This window comes from Myotis daubentonii, chromosome 3 (genome assembly GCF_963259705.1).
Source record: "Myotis daubentonii chromosome 3, mMyoDau2.1, whole genome shotgun sequence".
Lineage (NCBI taxonomy): Eukaryota > Metazoa > Chordata > Mammalia > Chiroptera > Vespertilionidae > Myotis > Myotis daubentonii.
The window spans coordinates 12441808-12458468 of NC_081842.1; the positions used below are offsets into that span (position 1 = coordinate 12441808).

Here is a 16661-nt window from a genome sequence, read left to right on the forward strand (position 1 = left end):
GGGTTCGATTCTGGTCAAGATCATGTACCTTGGTTGCGGGCACATCCCCAGTGGGGGGTGTGCAGGAGGCAGCTGATTGATGTTTCTCTCTCATCAATGTTTCTGACTCTCTATCCCTCTCCCTTCCTCTCTGTAAAAAAATCAATAAAATATATTTTTTTTAATAAAAGAAGAAACCATGTCTTGCATATTTTAGTGCCTCATTCAATTCAGTATTCCGTGTACAAAATTGGGTTCTTTTTGCCTTCTCCATCTACCACAGAACCCACTTTTTCTTTAGCCATGGTTTGTTTTTCACTGCAACACACACACACACACACACACACACACACACACACACACACACACACAGACTCACACACTTCATAGCTCCTTAACACTTCCTCTAAACCAGACACACCCAGTCTTACTCATGCTCCAAGAATTTTGGAATGGCTGGGTGTACTGGTCAGGACTGCATCAAAGACCAGATCAGGAACTAGAAGCCGAGGAGAGCTGGGCATCAGTGGAAACCCAGAGACCCTGGCAAGGAAATCAAGGTCCCCTGGGTTGACATCATGGGATTAAGGATAGATCGGAGCTTGTGTCCTTGGGGAGATCTGCGATGGTAGATATGTGATTTAGATGATTGAAACAGTCACAGTGAATAAAGTTTTAAAGTTACTGTTTATTTAACACTTAATGCATAATAGACATTGTGCTCTTTATTTTTCAATTACAGTTAGCATTCAACATTTTATGAGTTTCAGGTGTACAGCATAGTGGTTAGACAAGCATATAATTTACATAGTGATCCCCGGTAGTTCTAGTCCCCGCCTAGTACCATACAGTTACTACAGATATTGTGCTCTGCACATGCACTGTTTCAATTAAGCCTACCATCCTTCTGAAATACATTCATCATTTTACTGATGAGGAAACTGAGGCTTAGAGAGATTAACTCGCTTACATTTCATGTGGTGTATTCTAGTGCTTCTCACATAAGGCATTCTACAGTAGTTTCTCTTAGTCATTGCTTTTAGATGGTCATAGCGTTTCATTATAACAGCAGAAAGGCCATACTGGATCAGTCTTATTCCAGGCCTAACATTCTGGGACTTTGTGGCTTTATGCAGCAAAGTTTTGAAGAACTGGGGCTCAAAATAAGGACTACTCTTGTTGATAAACATGCAGATGAAATGAATAGCCCTGGGCAGTGTGGCTCAGTTGGTTGGACATTGTCCTGTGCACTGAAAGGTTGCTGGTTCGATTCCCAGTCAGGGCACATGCCTGTGTTGTGGACTTGATCCCCAGTGGGGGATGTACAGGACTCACTCTCCCTCTCCCTTTCTCCCTCTCTAAAAATCAGTAAAAGTATTTTTTTTTTTTTTTAAAAAAAAGAATAGTCCAAAGAAACACCCTTGAATGTGACACGCCTACATGGGAGCTCCATGGAGCCAAATGTTCATTCCAAGGGTTAAGAGGAGAATTTATCTTGGCAGCTCACACAACGTGAACAGAAATGGGGCTAGGCCAAGGGGGTGCCCTCGGTGAGAAGACTATGTCCTAGGAGTCAGGAATGTTCCCCTCAGGATTCTCATAATTTTTCCCCCACTGTCTCCTTGTGTGTGAATAACTTCTGAAATTACAGATTGTACCTTGCAAAAGACCATAAAATTAATTTTAATCACTAAAGACTCAAGAGCTTTATTTGGTTATAGTACGTAACTGTTTGACAGAATGTTGAGAAGAGTTGCTAATACAAGTATACATTAAATATGCTAACAATTACAATTGGCTATTTATATGTAAGTGATAGAGTTAATTATGGAGAAAAATTATATAGCGATCCAAACCTTAAGAATTCTGTCAATCAAATCAATAGCTTGTCTCTAACAAAGTGGGAGGACTAGTTGTTGGATTACGTTTATTATAACATTAATGTAGCCCTTTATGTTTTACAAAACAGTTTTCTATCTTATGGGCCTCACACCGCCTTGTAAAGGATTAGCCCTGTTCCATGGGTGAAGAAACAGGCTTAGAGAAAAGTGGATTCTCTGACCCCAGGGCTTTATGATGTGGCTAAGCCACTGAACCGATGTTTGGGACTTAATTTCAGATACAAAATTTTTCAATCAAGTCTTTGTATTTTGTAGGAAAAAGACCAGGAGTTAGCTCTCAGACATCATTTGCCATGCTGATTGATCAAAATATTTCATTTTTTAAATACAAATTCCGTGTAATAATAGCCTTTCTATTTCTCTTAAGGTTCAAATAAAAGTATTTTTAAAAATTTATTTTTCAATTAGAGTTGACATACACTATTAGTTTCAAGTATACAACATGGTGATTAGACGTTTATCTACCTTATGAAGTGATCGCCATAAAAAGTCTAGTACCCACGGAGCACTTTACATAGCTATTATAACATTATTAACTATGTCCCCTATCCTGTATTTTATATCCCTGTGACTACTTTTATAGCTTGCAATTTGTATAAAAGTATTAATTTTAAACTGAAGTTTTCTAAATAGAAAGTCACTACATGGGGGAAATACTATTTTTCTACATCTTTTTAAAAATGTTGCTGGACAACCCAGGATATAACTGGAGGATAGCGGTCCTTCTAATTTCTCACAACCAAAACATCCTAGAAACCTGTTTCAGAATGTCTTTAGTTCCCATGTCTTCCAGCTGAAGCACTGAAAGTGCTCATGAGCAGTTATAATGAACAAACCATAACTTAGAATTAAAAATGACATGAATGCGTTTTCCTTTAAAGGGAAAAACAAAGATGTGTGCTTGACGATTCAAGTAGCAATGTTCCCATTCGGAATACATATTGCTGATAAATCTTTTCAATGACCTGACTCCTAAAACGTAGTTTAAGGTGGAACAGCCCAGGGACCAGATGAAGGTTAACAAATTACAATGAAGCCCGAAGCCCAGTCTCTCCAGCAGGGTGACTCATGCTTCTTCGTCCTCCTCCCACAGCACATCTGTTCTGTGTGAATGCTAGTATCAGGCACCGTACCCTGTTAATGCTAACATGTAGGAGTCAGTCGGAGGTAAAACCCCTATCACGATTAGCATTAACAGCATACAGCCTCCAGCAGGCCTCCGGCTTTCAGAGGATGAGGCACGAAGAATTCAAACCACAGATTTCCCCTTCCTGGTGAGCACCACCTGCAAGAGAGAGAGAGAGAGAGAGAGAGAGAGAGAGAGAGAGAGAGAGAGAGAGAGAGGGAGAGAGAGAGAGATGGATGGTTGTGTACCCACTTGCAGTTACTAAGTTGGATAGATATACATCTGAAAGCAAAAATAGTGTTTATTTTCTATTTAAAGGAAAGAACTGATTAAATCCTAGGAAGTAATTTGTTGAAAAGCGTAGCGAAATTGGCAATTAAAAGATTATATATATATATTACCTTTCAGCGTATTTGAAGCCTGTTTTTAAATTTATGTTTTAAATTCTGTTCTGTAGTTCTAAATTATTTACTCATGTGTCATCTTTAAACTAAAAGCAAAAACACTCTTCGAAGTCCCCAAATGCTAAAAGGCAAAGATAGAATTTGGGCTAGGTTTTCACTCTGTAGTGAATAGCTGGTTTTATCTTTCTTACCTTTTTTTCAGGCGATAGATAGAATACAGGCAATGAAAGCCTTGCCCACAAATGAGTCCATCATGAAATGTCCCCATCTGTTATATAGAGATTCCTCTGGGGAAAGCGTCACCCAGTGGCCTGGACTTTGATCTCCGTAAAGGAAGTGTGGCTTAAAGAGTGCTGTGTCTCAAAATACTTGTCTTCAGCAAAGAGGGGATTAAAAAAAGAAAGAGATGAATTTGCTACTTCCTGTTAGCGTATGAGTCTACTCTCGGATAAAGTGACATTTCTCCCACAGCTTCTGGTTTCGGTGTTCCTGTAGCAGAACCTAGAAGTTAGAGTGTCATTCAAGTGCGTGGTCTCTTTCGGTGCAAGAGGGGGATCCCCTTCTTTTTATTTAATCACGAAACCAAGTGAGATGTGAAATTGTGATTAAGTTCAAAAGAAATGTATCAAGTTAAAAATTCCCCAATGAATATATTTTGATAGGGCAGAATATCGTGGCTTGGAAATTTCCAGACCAAGGAAATATGTCATTCTTACTGATAGTGATTTTTAAAAAAAACTTTCTGTTACCGGAGATGAATTACTTTAATGATGAAGAGCTTTGAATTAAATGATGTCAATTCAGAATTTTAGTTCATCTTGCTGATTTTCAGTCAAGATTGTAAAAGGGACTCCTGCCCCCCCCCCTTCCACACAGTACCTTGGCCAATATAAATATTCAATAAATATATATTAATATCCTAATGTTAATTCCTCCTAAACTAATATAATTTAAGCTTCTCTTAAAGAGCTTGGTTTGATTTGTATTTAAAGCTAATTGCTGCATAGTATTCTACCCATATATTTTTTCTCCTGTTCTTTTTTTTAAATCTTTAATTTCTTTATTGGTTAAGGTATTACAAATGTGTCCTCATCCTCTCCTGTTCTTTAAAGGTGACATCTGAGCAAATGTATTAAAAGAAATACATTTAGTATGATCTTTTCCCTCTTTCATCTTTTTTCACTATACATATGAGTTGCCTGATTAGAGTACTCAGAGAAGTGACAAGTGTTTTTCACAATGTGCTATACTATTAAAAAACTCTAACAGCTTTTGTTTTTTATTGGTTGAAATGAAAGGTTTGCTGAAATAAAAGGCATCACACAGACCCCCTTTTGTTGTCAGTGCTCAAACAAAAACAATGATACTGTGTTACCTGGACTGTTCAGGCATGATGAACTCCTAAAACTGCGGAGAAAGGAACAGTTTGCCTAAATATGCTACACAATCTTGAATCTCCTTGAAAACATAACGGTAGATGACAAACATACCCCAATGAACAGGATAAAAGAGGAAATATCCCAGAATGGCTTTTTTAAAAAAGTATATTCAGTAGACTTTTAGACATGAGAATGGCCAGAAGGCCAGTCAGTGTTGAAGCTGTGCTTATTTTCAGTGTGTTTGGGCTGCGAGGAGGACTCAAGCTGACCAGCAACAGAATTGCTGTGTCCAAGTGGAAATTAGTGATCACAGGCAACAAAGGCTAATCTGTTAGCCAAGGCATTGGACAGAGGATGATGTCATGAGGTAATAATAAATGAACTGGCTCTTTCTGGAATCAGTACAGTTGCCCAGCTGGTAGAGTGGCAGAAGAAGAATTATACATAATTGAGATCCATTGATTATGGAGAGAAAAGAAGGGAGAGAGAGAAACATTGATTGATTGCCTCCCATACTCGCTCTGACTGGGGACTGAATCCATAACTTAGGTATGTGCCCTGACTGGGAATAGAACCCACAACCTAGGTATGTGCCCTGACCAGGAATTGAACCTGAAACCTAGGTATGTGGCTTGACTAAGACTCAAACCTGCACCCTTCTTGGTGTAAGGGACAATGCTCCAACCAACTGAGCTACCTGGCCAGGGCTATCCTTTTATCTTACTGATTAGTCAGGAAAGATGTTATCAGCAATATTCATAGCAGAATAAGTCCTAAGTTTGTCACTAAGGATCTCTTCTCCTATATGAATCATAAGTTATATCCGTCCACAATTTTATAAATTTCTCTATTTTCATTTTGCTGCTTATTCTCAGCACCAACCATTTACTATTTGCTTACCAAAGCTGCATGCCATAGTCATAATGGTTGAATCTCTTAACTAAGCCACCATGTGACTCCCTTGATTTTATTGACCCCAAAATGTATAAATATTTGGAAACTATTAATTTGTTGTTACAAAGTGAATGTACACCTATTTCTACTGAAAAACACGATTCTATATTGATGTATACAAATTCTAGCTCCAAAGCCATTCTAGGCGAAAAAAAAATAATGTAATTACACTTTTGAAAATTAAAATGATGGTTTAGATAATTTTCTTTAAATATTTTCCCCGTGTTATTATTTTTTGTACCAGTAAAAACTGGAATCATTAAAATGGAATTCATTGTTGTTTGCTAAAAGCAACTTAGCATATGATTAATTGTATAAGAAAGCTGTGTCTAGCTTTCCCACCAGAACTCATTCTGATTCCCTATATTCTCAAGTTGCTGTTTGGATTAAGTCATGAAAATCTGCAGTGAAGATTAATGTAAGTATCTAAATATCAAGATCCTGAGAAAATTTGGAATTGTCTTAGTTATTCTTTGGAATAACAATCTCTTGATTACCTGTTGACCTCGAGTCAAAAGATGAAGGTGACTGCAAACAATGATGCCCAAAGACCTGCTCCTCTGAAAATTCTACATCTCTCATACTGCTTCCCTGCTGCCTAGTCTGAATGTCTTATCCTTAGAAACATCTCCTTTGGGTGGGAGGACCTGGGTGGCAGGTAAGGTTTCAGGTAAGCTGTTCTTGAAACGCAATGAAGTATTGGAGAAGGAGGAAAGGGTGGCGTAGAAGACCTTCCCATTGACCTATCAACTTGGATTTGTTTATTGGGCTAGTTAGCCAGTCATCTTTGAAAGCAGAGGGCAAGGACTGAGGCCTGAGGACCCAGGTGGGTAAATTCTAATGGGGATAAAGTGATTTAGAGGAAAGATGAGGATAGACCAAAAAGTTTGAGAGCTCATCCTTTCATGCCCACCATAAAATAGCCACAACTTAAGTGCTGAAGACAATATTACCTAAGTTTTAGTTCAGTCCTTTGTGTTTCAATCTTCCCACATGCTGTTAAAACCTCATTGTTTAATTTCCCAGTAATTCTTTAAAAAAGGCCTTCACTATTCTCTGACCAAAAGAAATACCCAGGTGGATGCTTTTCTGAAGTGTGTTTGTTCCTGTGGAGGTGTTTTGTTTTTATCACATGTTTTCTGTAGAGTATATTGTTCTGTGTTACATCTCAGTAACTGATTCTAAAGTCAAGTCAACTTCTGTGCTGTCAGAAAATGGGGCAGAATAATATGTTTCCTCTTCAGTTTACACAAGTTCCATCAGTAAAAGGGGATTGATGGTAAGGCTTGCTACTGATTGAGATGGCCACTAACTGGCCGCATCCATCTTCTAAAAAAATATCCTGACCTCTTGGGGAATGATAAGATTACTTGACATTTGAGAAATATTCCCCATATAAGCCATTGCTGGGGAAAAATTTACAAATTCACTATAGCATATTTTCTTCCCACAAAAATCTAATAACCCTTCTCTTGGTAGTTCTAATTAAGAACTCTTTAACAAAGATACCTACTACTCCAAAGATAGAGCTCTTCATTGGAAAGACTGGTTTGCACATGAAATTGCTCTAATATAACATACCTTTCTAAATTTTGAAATTCAGGAAATGAATGTTTTTAAAGATATATGCCAGTAATACATTAACACATAAAACTAAGTGTGTGACGTACTTTTGAACTGTCTCAGAAGAAAGCTAATGTGGGCATCACAGGATCACTATGGAAACAGTATACTGAGTGACTACTTCATTGTGAACGCACAGATGAGAAAGAATATCGGCCTTAGAGGACTATTCTGCATTTTTCAGTTTTAAAAACCAGGATATTGAAAATAAATTATGAATGAAAAAGAGAAAATTATTGTTAAAACTCTCTTATGGAAGTGTGATATTACAAGTTAGACATATGGAAAACCTTTTGTGTAAATATGAAATACGAATGAAAAGCCATGATTTAAAGCAACATGTTGCACCCCCTGCCCCCCCCCCCCCCAGCTCTCTCCCTCCCACCCTTTGCTTTTATCCATGTTTGATAACATTTTCCCAGAGTTCCAGGCCTGAAGCTGAGCCAGTGTGAGGTCACTGGTCCAGGACACAGTGCGCGGCTCTCCGCCTACTCTCCTGCTTACTCCACAGAATGACTCTGGGGGAAAATATTTCTAACCTGTGTTTTTCCACAGCCTTATCTGAAAAGTGAAGGTATTAGTCACTGTCCATAATAAAACTATGGGTAGGTTATTTAGTTTGTAAATAAGTTCTACAACTTGTTTCAGTAAAAACTTCCTGGTTTTTAATGCTGAAAAATGTCAGTTAACAGTCCATTACTAGTCTAAAAGTACAGTTCATATTTTTCTATTTCTACACACCAGAATGATCCCAAACAAGGAAGGATTTGTGAACTGAGAACGATGCCAGACAAACTGAGCAAGCTCTGGGAACAAAAGGTTTGGTTTCACCCGCTTAAAAATGAGTTTTCTTATGATGCTATACGTATAGGATGCCCTGTGTTACGAGGCAAACACCATATGTTTACTTGTTCCACCCCACGGCATTTTACTCACTGCCTTCACACATCAAAGGAGGGTTATGCTTAGTGCTCCTGCGCGTGTCCTCTCTAGACAAAGCTTCATACATACACTGAGCCACTAGATACCCACTTCAAATTGCTCCTCACACATGGACTTGCCCACCTGGCCTTATTCTCTTTCTCTCACAGACAGCAAACTCCTGGAGGCTGGGTTCCCATCAGCTCCTGGTGTGACTCTCCCTCTCTGCCCTCCCCCAGGAGGTCAGTCCTCTCTCCATCCTCTCAGAGCACTCATCACACTGCACTGGAGCCTTTGAGTAAGACTTTAACTGACATTCAGATTCTTGGAGGATCAGTGTAGTAGAAGCTCATGAATGTGGACATCTATGGATGAGGTTTGTTGGCATTCTAGATTAGGGATGGACTGTTAACATTCAGAGGCTTCCAGGCGTGGCCCTCAGTCCACCAAGTATAGTCATTGTAGGATAAAGATGGGGACTCCTACCAGGAAAGCCACCCGAAGTTGTAGGTAAAGATTAGCTTCTGTTCCTGTCTTTGTACAACTACACTTGGATGCTGTGATCATGTGTGTTCACTGTATGGGAGCAGGTCCTTATCCTCAGGACATGCCTGGCAGGTCTGACACCGACACAGCCATACACAGACAGGTGGGTAGGGACAGAGAGAAACGAAACAAACGGGGCAGCTGTACACAGTTAGTGGATCCAAGTGAAAGCTCTGGTGTGTTATTCTGTTGTTTTCTACTCGCCCGGGTTCCATACCTGACCCCAGCGACGCTACTGGCTGTGTGATATTTGACCATGTAAGCCTCTTTTTAAATCTTTAAGTCTTCGTTGCTTCTCTAAAAATGGAGATGATGATAGAACCTACTCAGAAGGTCGTTGGGAAGATGAGGTGACACAATGAATAAAGCATACAGTCAGGTGCTGGGCTCATTGTTAGGGCTCAATGGATGTGAGCCACGGCACCAATGCTATCGGTCATGAACACCTGCAAGTATCTGTATATCTATCACGTGTGGTTTTAAAAGTACAGTCAAGATACGCTTACTACTGTATAACTGAATCATTACATAAATCAGAGGTTATCGAAAAACACGGACAGGCAAAATCAAAGTTATTCTTTGGTTTCCTAATCTCTAACAGGAATAAGTAACTGCTCAAAGATACACCAAAATGTTTCTTCGGAAGTAGATTTTCTTTGGGTTAAGAAGAAAAATTCATTCCGAAACTGTTTAACTCTTTAAAACCAAACAATTTTTACCTTGTCAAGAATTTTTAGAGAATACTCTGTCCACATGCACTTGACTTTCCCAGGCTGTTTTTGTACCTCATTTTCCAGATTGGTTTAGTAGGGTCATCCACGTTCACCTAATAATTGCAAACACTTATGCAAGACACCCCGGGGCAGGCACTAGTTTGCTTGATGTACATGGACTCCCTCATTCCTCATAACAATCTAAGGAATGAGTATTATTAACCTCTGCTTACACCTGGGGCAACTCGGCTCAGACAAGTGTCCTAATAGGTTAAACACCGGCAGGGAAGACACCGCAGGATAGAAACCTGAGCAACATAAAGGGGCAAAGGATTCTGTTAAGACAGCCAGGAACCCATTATGTGTACAGACCATCCTCACTAATGGAGAAATGGCACAAACACCACTCACTGTAGCGAGTTGTTTCTCCTTATCCAAACATAGCATCACAATTTCATTAAATTAGCTGTTTGATTCTCTTTACTAGTAACTTTTCCTTCTGCCATTGCCTTAACCCTATGTACCCACATGTGGATATTGTTTTCCAGAATTGGCACAGATATTCACCATCTGTAAAAACCATGCTTTTGGCCAATGTTGAGCCTCATTATCTGGTGAGTGTGTCATTGTGTGTAAAGGTGGGAATGGTGCCTTTGGTTCAAAGGGTTCCACCATCTTGCTGAGAATCTCGGAGTCGTGAGTGAGAATGCTGAGCTGCTCAGGCACGGGGTGTGTTGATTTGAGAGAATTTCTGCTTTTGGGTGGTTGTGGTCAAGGCCCTGAATATTGTAAGCCCAAAGACAAGATGGATGGGAAAAGTGTTTCATGGCGGGTGAGAATTACACAGCAGTGATCAAATTTAACATGTGGCATTACCTTAGGAGTCTGAGAAAAAGGGAATATACTGTGTATAAGATGTAGTCAGTGAAAAGGTGGGGGTAAAGAGAGGCTTTTAAAATTTCATATTTTTCTTATTCCATCCAATTTCAGCAAATGGGACAGTTCTGCAGCCGGTAAGACCAGTCGAAGACAGACAGACATTCTCTAGTCAGTTCTGCTGGTTGGTACTCACTTACTCTCACTGTCTCTGATCATGGCGGATGGGAGTTCACTGAGTCCTGCTGTGCCTTAGGAAATGCATGAAAGTGCAGTGAAGTGGCAGTCACCCTGGAATCGTGGAGTTTCATCGCTTTAAGGGCCTTCAGAAATGACTCAGTCCCAGCCGCCCGTTTTAGAGAAAGGAGCCACGGGAATTGGCACAGAGTTGGGACTAGAAACCTGCGGTGGTTCTCAGGCTGCGGCTCTTCCCACAGGACAGGCTTCTGCACTGAGGGCTGGGAGCCTAACAGCAACGCAGTGAAGTTACTAAAATCAGTAGTTTCAGCGAAGCCATACCCGATGACTCACAAAACTGTAGAGAGGCCAGTGAGTCTAGGACAGAGGTGCTCAGTCCAGGTGCAAGGTAAAGTCCACACACCACTCTGCCATTCAAGTGACTTCGTCCTCTTAGGTTTACCCAGGGATCAGGAAACTCCACCCCCCGGAGGGTCACTGCTGAGACTCAAGGAAACCTGGAGCCACCGACACAAATGCAAAATTGTGTGTGAGGTTACATTTAAAAAAAAAATTCTGGGAAAAGCATAGGTAATCTCCATTAGATGTGAGGTCGGAAAAAAAGGAGTTAAGAATTGTTACTCTAACGCAAAAAAAAAACACGTTTAAGGGAATGGTAGATCTTAGTCATGACATCGAATAGCTGATGAAAAAACTTTTCAAATGTAAAGACCTGGGGCTTTTTTGGGTGGATTTATTTTTGATTCACAGAAGACTGATTTGATGAGCTGTGAAGAAAGCTGAAGGTTTGCCATTGGAAAATAAAGAATGGTGAAATTCACAGCACATTCTAGCTAGTGTAAGTATTTGTGTTACTGCATTTGAAACAATATAAAATCGCATCGCCATGTCCTATTAGTCTTTCCTCTCCCTTTTAGATTCATGAGGGCGGGGCTCACTCACGTCTGTCTCCTCTCCAGCATCTAGAAGAGTGTCTGGCACAGGTAGACGTGATGGTGGCGTTCCCATAAAGGGAAGGTAGCACTTAGGGATTTAAAAAAATATATATATTTTTATTGATTTCAGAGAGGAAGGGAGAGATAGAAACATCAATGATGAGAGAGAATCCTTGATTGGATGACTCCTGCATACCCCCTACTGCAACCCAGAATGTGCCCTTGACCGGAATCCAACTGGGGACCAATGCTCTATCCACTGAGCCAAACCAGCTAGGGCGGGACTTTTTTTTTTTTTTTTATTGCTTAAAGTATTACAAAGGGTATTACATATGTGTCCTTTTTTCCCCCCGCCCTTGACAGTCCCCTAGCCTCCCCTACCCCCCAGTGTCTTATGTCCATTGGTTATGCTTATATGCATGCATACAAGTCCTTCGGTTGATCTCTTACCCCCCCCTGGGACTTTGTTTTTGTAAAGACCATTAAGTTATTCTTTTCGCACAGAATTAATTAGCCCAGTAAATTCAAGAGTAGAAGTCTGTGCTAGTGTTACTGTTCTCCCTTGAAGCAGTGTAGGTCTCAGCCAGTGCTCATGTGTCTCTTTCTTAACACGTGTGGTTAGGAAGCTGGGTCCTGTGGCCAGGGGGAGCTGACCCCCGTCACCGTGTGAGGGAACTTGGTTATTACTGGCCTTTATGGAGTACTCCAGGCAGCAGAAGTAATTACTGAATGTGCTCTGGTCCCCTGAACGAAATCAGGGAGGCAGCAAAGTAATTGAAATGAGCCTGTACCGAGAGACAAAAGGCCTGTGGTCGACACCCCTAACCCCCTCGTCCCACGTCCCACATGCCACATGCCACATCCGTACCTAAAAGCAGGCTGTACACTCAGGACCCAGTGACCTTACTGGAGAACACAAGGCCTCCGAGCCACAAATCCTCAGGGGCAAAATGGGGAGACCGCCACCTCCCCTGCCAATTTTCTATTATTGTGGCTGTCAATTCAGACAAAAGGCAGGAAATGGACATGTCAACTTTTTAGCTTATATTACTGTTCACACAGATAAGCAATGAAATACTTTATACACATCCATTTTACAAGGTCAGTGCCTGATCACTAAGAGTTCAGCCGCCCTAGTTCATCTAGATTACACGTTATGTTAAGGGATGCAAGAGGCACTACTTCTGGGTAATGAATGGGGTAACTTCGGCTTGAGGTAGCTGCATAACGTCCTGTAAAAAGTATGTCTCCACTTAACCGCATCTATTTGACACAAGATATAAACTAAATTATGAGCATCATTAGGTCCCTTGGCCTCTTCAAATCACAGGTGATCCTGGATCTGCTGTATGATGCTGGAAAAGTAACTTTACCTCTCTGGGCCTCCGGTCCTCGTTTTTAAGGATTGGATTCTCACTTACATCTTTGTCAGCTGTCACTTTCAGTAACTCCAGGTTAAATTTTATTCATAATCATCTCACTAGGCCTGCTTTAGATTATATAAAATTCAAAAGACCCGGTCCACCCTTGGGAGCTGTAAAATGTGGAGGATGGAGACCAGCCAGGGGTTTGAGAGAATAAAAAAGATAACCAAAGCCTCTATCAACCCCCCCTTAATGGGAGCGAGTAAACACAGAAGCTCATTGAACCTTTGCTCAGTTCTCAGTCCATGAGTTGAAGACATGGTATGTTGTGATTCTAACTTTTATAAAGTTCGAGTGTATCATTACTTACTTTTCAAAAGAAAACAGAAGAGACCTGTTCTGAAGGCAGGCCCGAGGGACCCACCCTGCCCCTAAGTGTGTCCCCTGCACACTTGTCTGGCCGCTCCCGCAGCTAAGCTGGTCCAGCGCCAGGTCGTCGGTACCTCCCCTCCCAAGTCAGGAAACGGCGGAGGAGCTGAGCGCCAGGTCTTCAGCACCTTCCCTTCCCCCAGGAGTCCCTGCCCAGCGACCTCCGGGCCCGGAGGAGGGCCGGCGGACAGCGCCCCTCGGGCCCGCGCTGGGCACCCGGCAGCCACGTGCGCGCCACCCCCGCCCCCGATCGCGGTCCCGCCGCCCCGCCGCCTCCCGGCTGGGGAGAGAAGAGGGCGGGCGGAGGGCACAGGGGCATACCTGCCGGCCGGGAACGGCCTCCTGTCTTCCCCACGCGGCGTGCCGGGGGATCCGCTCCACGTCCACGCCTGTCCCCGGGCTGGAGGCGGCCGCCCGACGCGGCGGGTCGCGCTGCGCCCGGGCTGACCGCGCACAGGAAGCCCGCGCCTGCGAACGTGCGACCCTTTTATAACCCGCTTGTGACTCATAACCGACCAGGCGCCTTTTCTGTAAAACCCCCCGCCTCGCCCCCCTCCTGCCTGTTCTTGGAACCTACAGCTTGAAAAACTTTTTTCTTTTTAAAGGAAAAGTCGAAAAAGCCCAGTGCCAGGAGGATTGGTGTTTTTCCCCTTCCTCTTTCTCGTGGGTCACCCTCGGCGTGTTTTTTTGCTCCCGACACAGGTCGCGTACTTTCCTGTCCCCCGCGCTGCGAGGCTCGGACTCCAGCCTTTGTTCTTAATGAAAGGGAAACGCATTCAAATGCGCCTTCAGACGGGCGGAGGGGAAGTTGCTACTTTTTGCGCCTGGGTGGCGGGGGCGTCTTGACACAATCCTTGCAGATGAGAAAGCAGGGGGAGGCAGGAGAAGCAGCAGGGGGCTGCTCCTGCCCCACGGAATCGGCTGGGGGCAAGCGGGTCCCTAGCAGCGCGAGAAAAGGTCAAGTGACTCCTCCATGTGACCCCTTCCATCTTTATCTTCCAGAGTCGGCGCTGGGTCGGGATGTGTCCCGTGGGTTTGAGTAGGTTCCTGCCTCGCCTATTACTCACATTTCTCCTTGGGGATGCTGGCATATAGGGCTCGAATCTTCTTTAAGTTTGGTCTCACCAGTATTCCTTCCCACCCCCTTCCCACCCCAGAACATATGCCTGGAGCAACAGTCATTTTTAATTCGTCTTTCATTCTCTCCTTCTGTACCCTCCCCCATTCTACCAAAAAGGGGGAGGGGGGAGGCATTTTCCTGGAACAGGTCGTTTGACACATTGGATAGAAATGGATACAATAGATCTAAACCATGGCACGTTTAGACTGCAAGCCTAGTTGAGTAACTCATTCTTGAGCCTCAGTTCCATAAGCTTTTAGACCTTGAGGAAAAAGAAAGAAGGGGCGGGGGGGGGGGGGGCGGAGGCTAGGGGAGGAGGGGAAGTCAAGAATGGACTTAGCATCATCATCATGTGACTCATGCTTTTTTTTTTCTTGGTAGATAAGAGGGGCCACTGCTGGATTCCAGCGAAAGTCCTCTATACTTGGATCTCTATCCCAAAGGAAAAAGATGATTTAGAGTAGTTTGTATTAAGCCCATGTCAGAAAATTAGTTTTAGAACCCCTAAATGCATGTCAGAACACATAGTCCTTAACTAACAGATGGCCCAGGTTGGTTAAGGAACTTGGGTGCATCTTAAAACCCTCTATTCTGAAGGCTCATATTTCCCCTCTTCGCTGTAATTCAAAAAAGAATGGCTAAAATGATGGCAAATGCATTTATACAGCAGGTACCATGCGTCGGGCCTTGTTCTAAAACTCCTTACCCGTATTAACTCAGTCCTCACTACAATCCTAGGAGGGAGGGGCGCTGAGGCACAGAGAGACTCAACGCTTTGCTTTAGGTCATAGTGAGTAGTGAAGCTGAGATTCAAACCCCGGTCCGTCCCCAGCGTATACTCCAAAGCACAGTTTCACTGCCTGCCCATAGGCGTCGTGTCCAGGAGCTGGAGAAGGGTCAGTGGGCTGAGGGAAAAGGAATCCTGATACCCATCAGGCTGAATCATACCTCTGCTGGTTAATGACATCTTCAAAGTCTCAAAATTTCCCCTTTCTCACATTAGGTCTTAGTTTGGGACACCTAGTAATGGTGGACAGATAATTGGGTTTTTGGAGTGCAACCAACTTGCAGTTTGCACTAGTTCTAGCTTTGGGACTTAGGGCTTAATCTCTCGGTGTCTGTTTCCTCATCTGTAGAGTGAGGATAATAATGGCTTCCACTGAGGATTGCTAAAGAGTGAATTACGGCCCTGCCCCCAATTTGTATATCAAAGCCCTAACCCCTAATTAGGACATAGGGTCTGTGAAGAAGTGATAAAGGTTAAATGAGGTTGTAAGGGTGGGGACCTAACCTGATAGGGCTGGTGTGCTTTTAAGAGTGAGAAGCCTGGACAGTGTGGCTCAGTTGGTTGGAGCATCACCCTGCACACATACCTAGGTAGCTGGTTTGATCCCTCTAGTCAGGGCGTATGGGAAGGTAACTGATCAATGTTTCTCTCTTACATTGATGTTTCTCTCTCTCAGTCCCTCTCTATCCCCTCCCCCTCTCTAAAATCAATAAACATGTCCTCAGCTGAGGATTAAAAAAAATTAAAGAAGAGGTAGGGACCCCATAGCTCCCTTTCTCTCCACATTTGCACTACGAAGAGATCGTGAGAGTACACAATGAGATGGTGGCTGCCTCCAAACCGGAAAGAGGGTCCTCACCAAGTATTGAATCCTGCTTGATCTTGATCTTGGGTTTTCCAGCCACCAGAACTGAGAAAATAAATGTTTGGTGCTTAAGTCATCCACCTATAGTATTCAGTTATGGCATCCTAAGCAGACCAAGACAGGGAGATAGTGATTAAATAAGATGATAGCTACAGAGTGCCTGCTCCAAATAAAAGCTTGGGAAAGTAAGGGCCACTTATTGGCACAGTGTTATCCTATTGATGTTGTGATGGGTTGAACTGTGTCTCCCCCAAATTTACATATTGAAGCCCTAACCCCTAGTACCATAGATTGTGACCCTATTTGGGAAGAAGGTCATTATAGATGTAACTAGTTATGATGAAGTCTTAGGGTGGGATTCTAATCCAGTAGGACTGCTATCCTTATAAAAGAAAATGCCGTGTGTAGAGAAAGAGACACACATAGAGCGAAGACGATGTGAAGAGACACAGAGAGGAGATGGCCATCTACAAGCCAAGAGCAAAAGGACCAGATCCTTCCTTCAGAACCTTCAAAAGGAACCAACCCTGCCAATTCCTGG

At 42.8% G+C, this 16661-nt stretch overlaps 1 long non-coding RNA gene across 1 annotated transcript; it reads right to left on the reverse strand.

The window, feature by feature from the left end:
• Positions 1 to 780: 780 nt before the first annotated feature.
• LOC132230010 (uncharacterized) lies at positions 781 to 13800 on the reverse strand. Its single transcript, XR_009451787.1, has 2 exons — positions 13670 to 13800; positions 781 to 3165 (listed from the first exon to the last, which is right to left on the reverse strand). It is a non-coding gene; the product is annotated as an uncharacterized LOC132230010 (long non-coding RNA).
• Positions 13801 to 16661: the final 2861 nt, after the last annotated feature.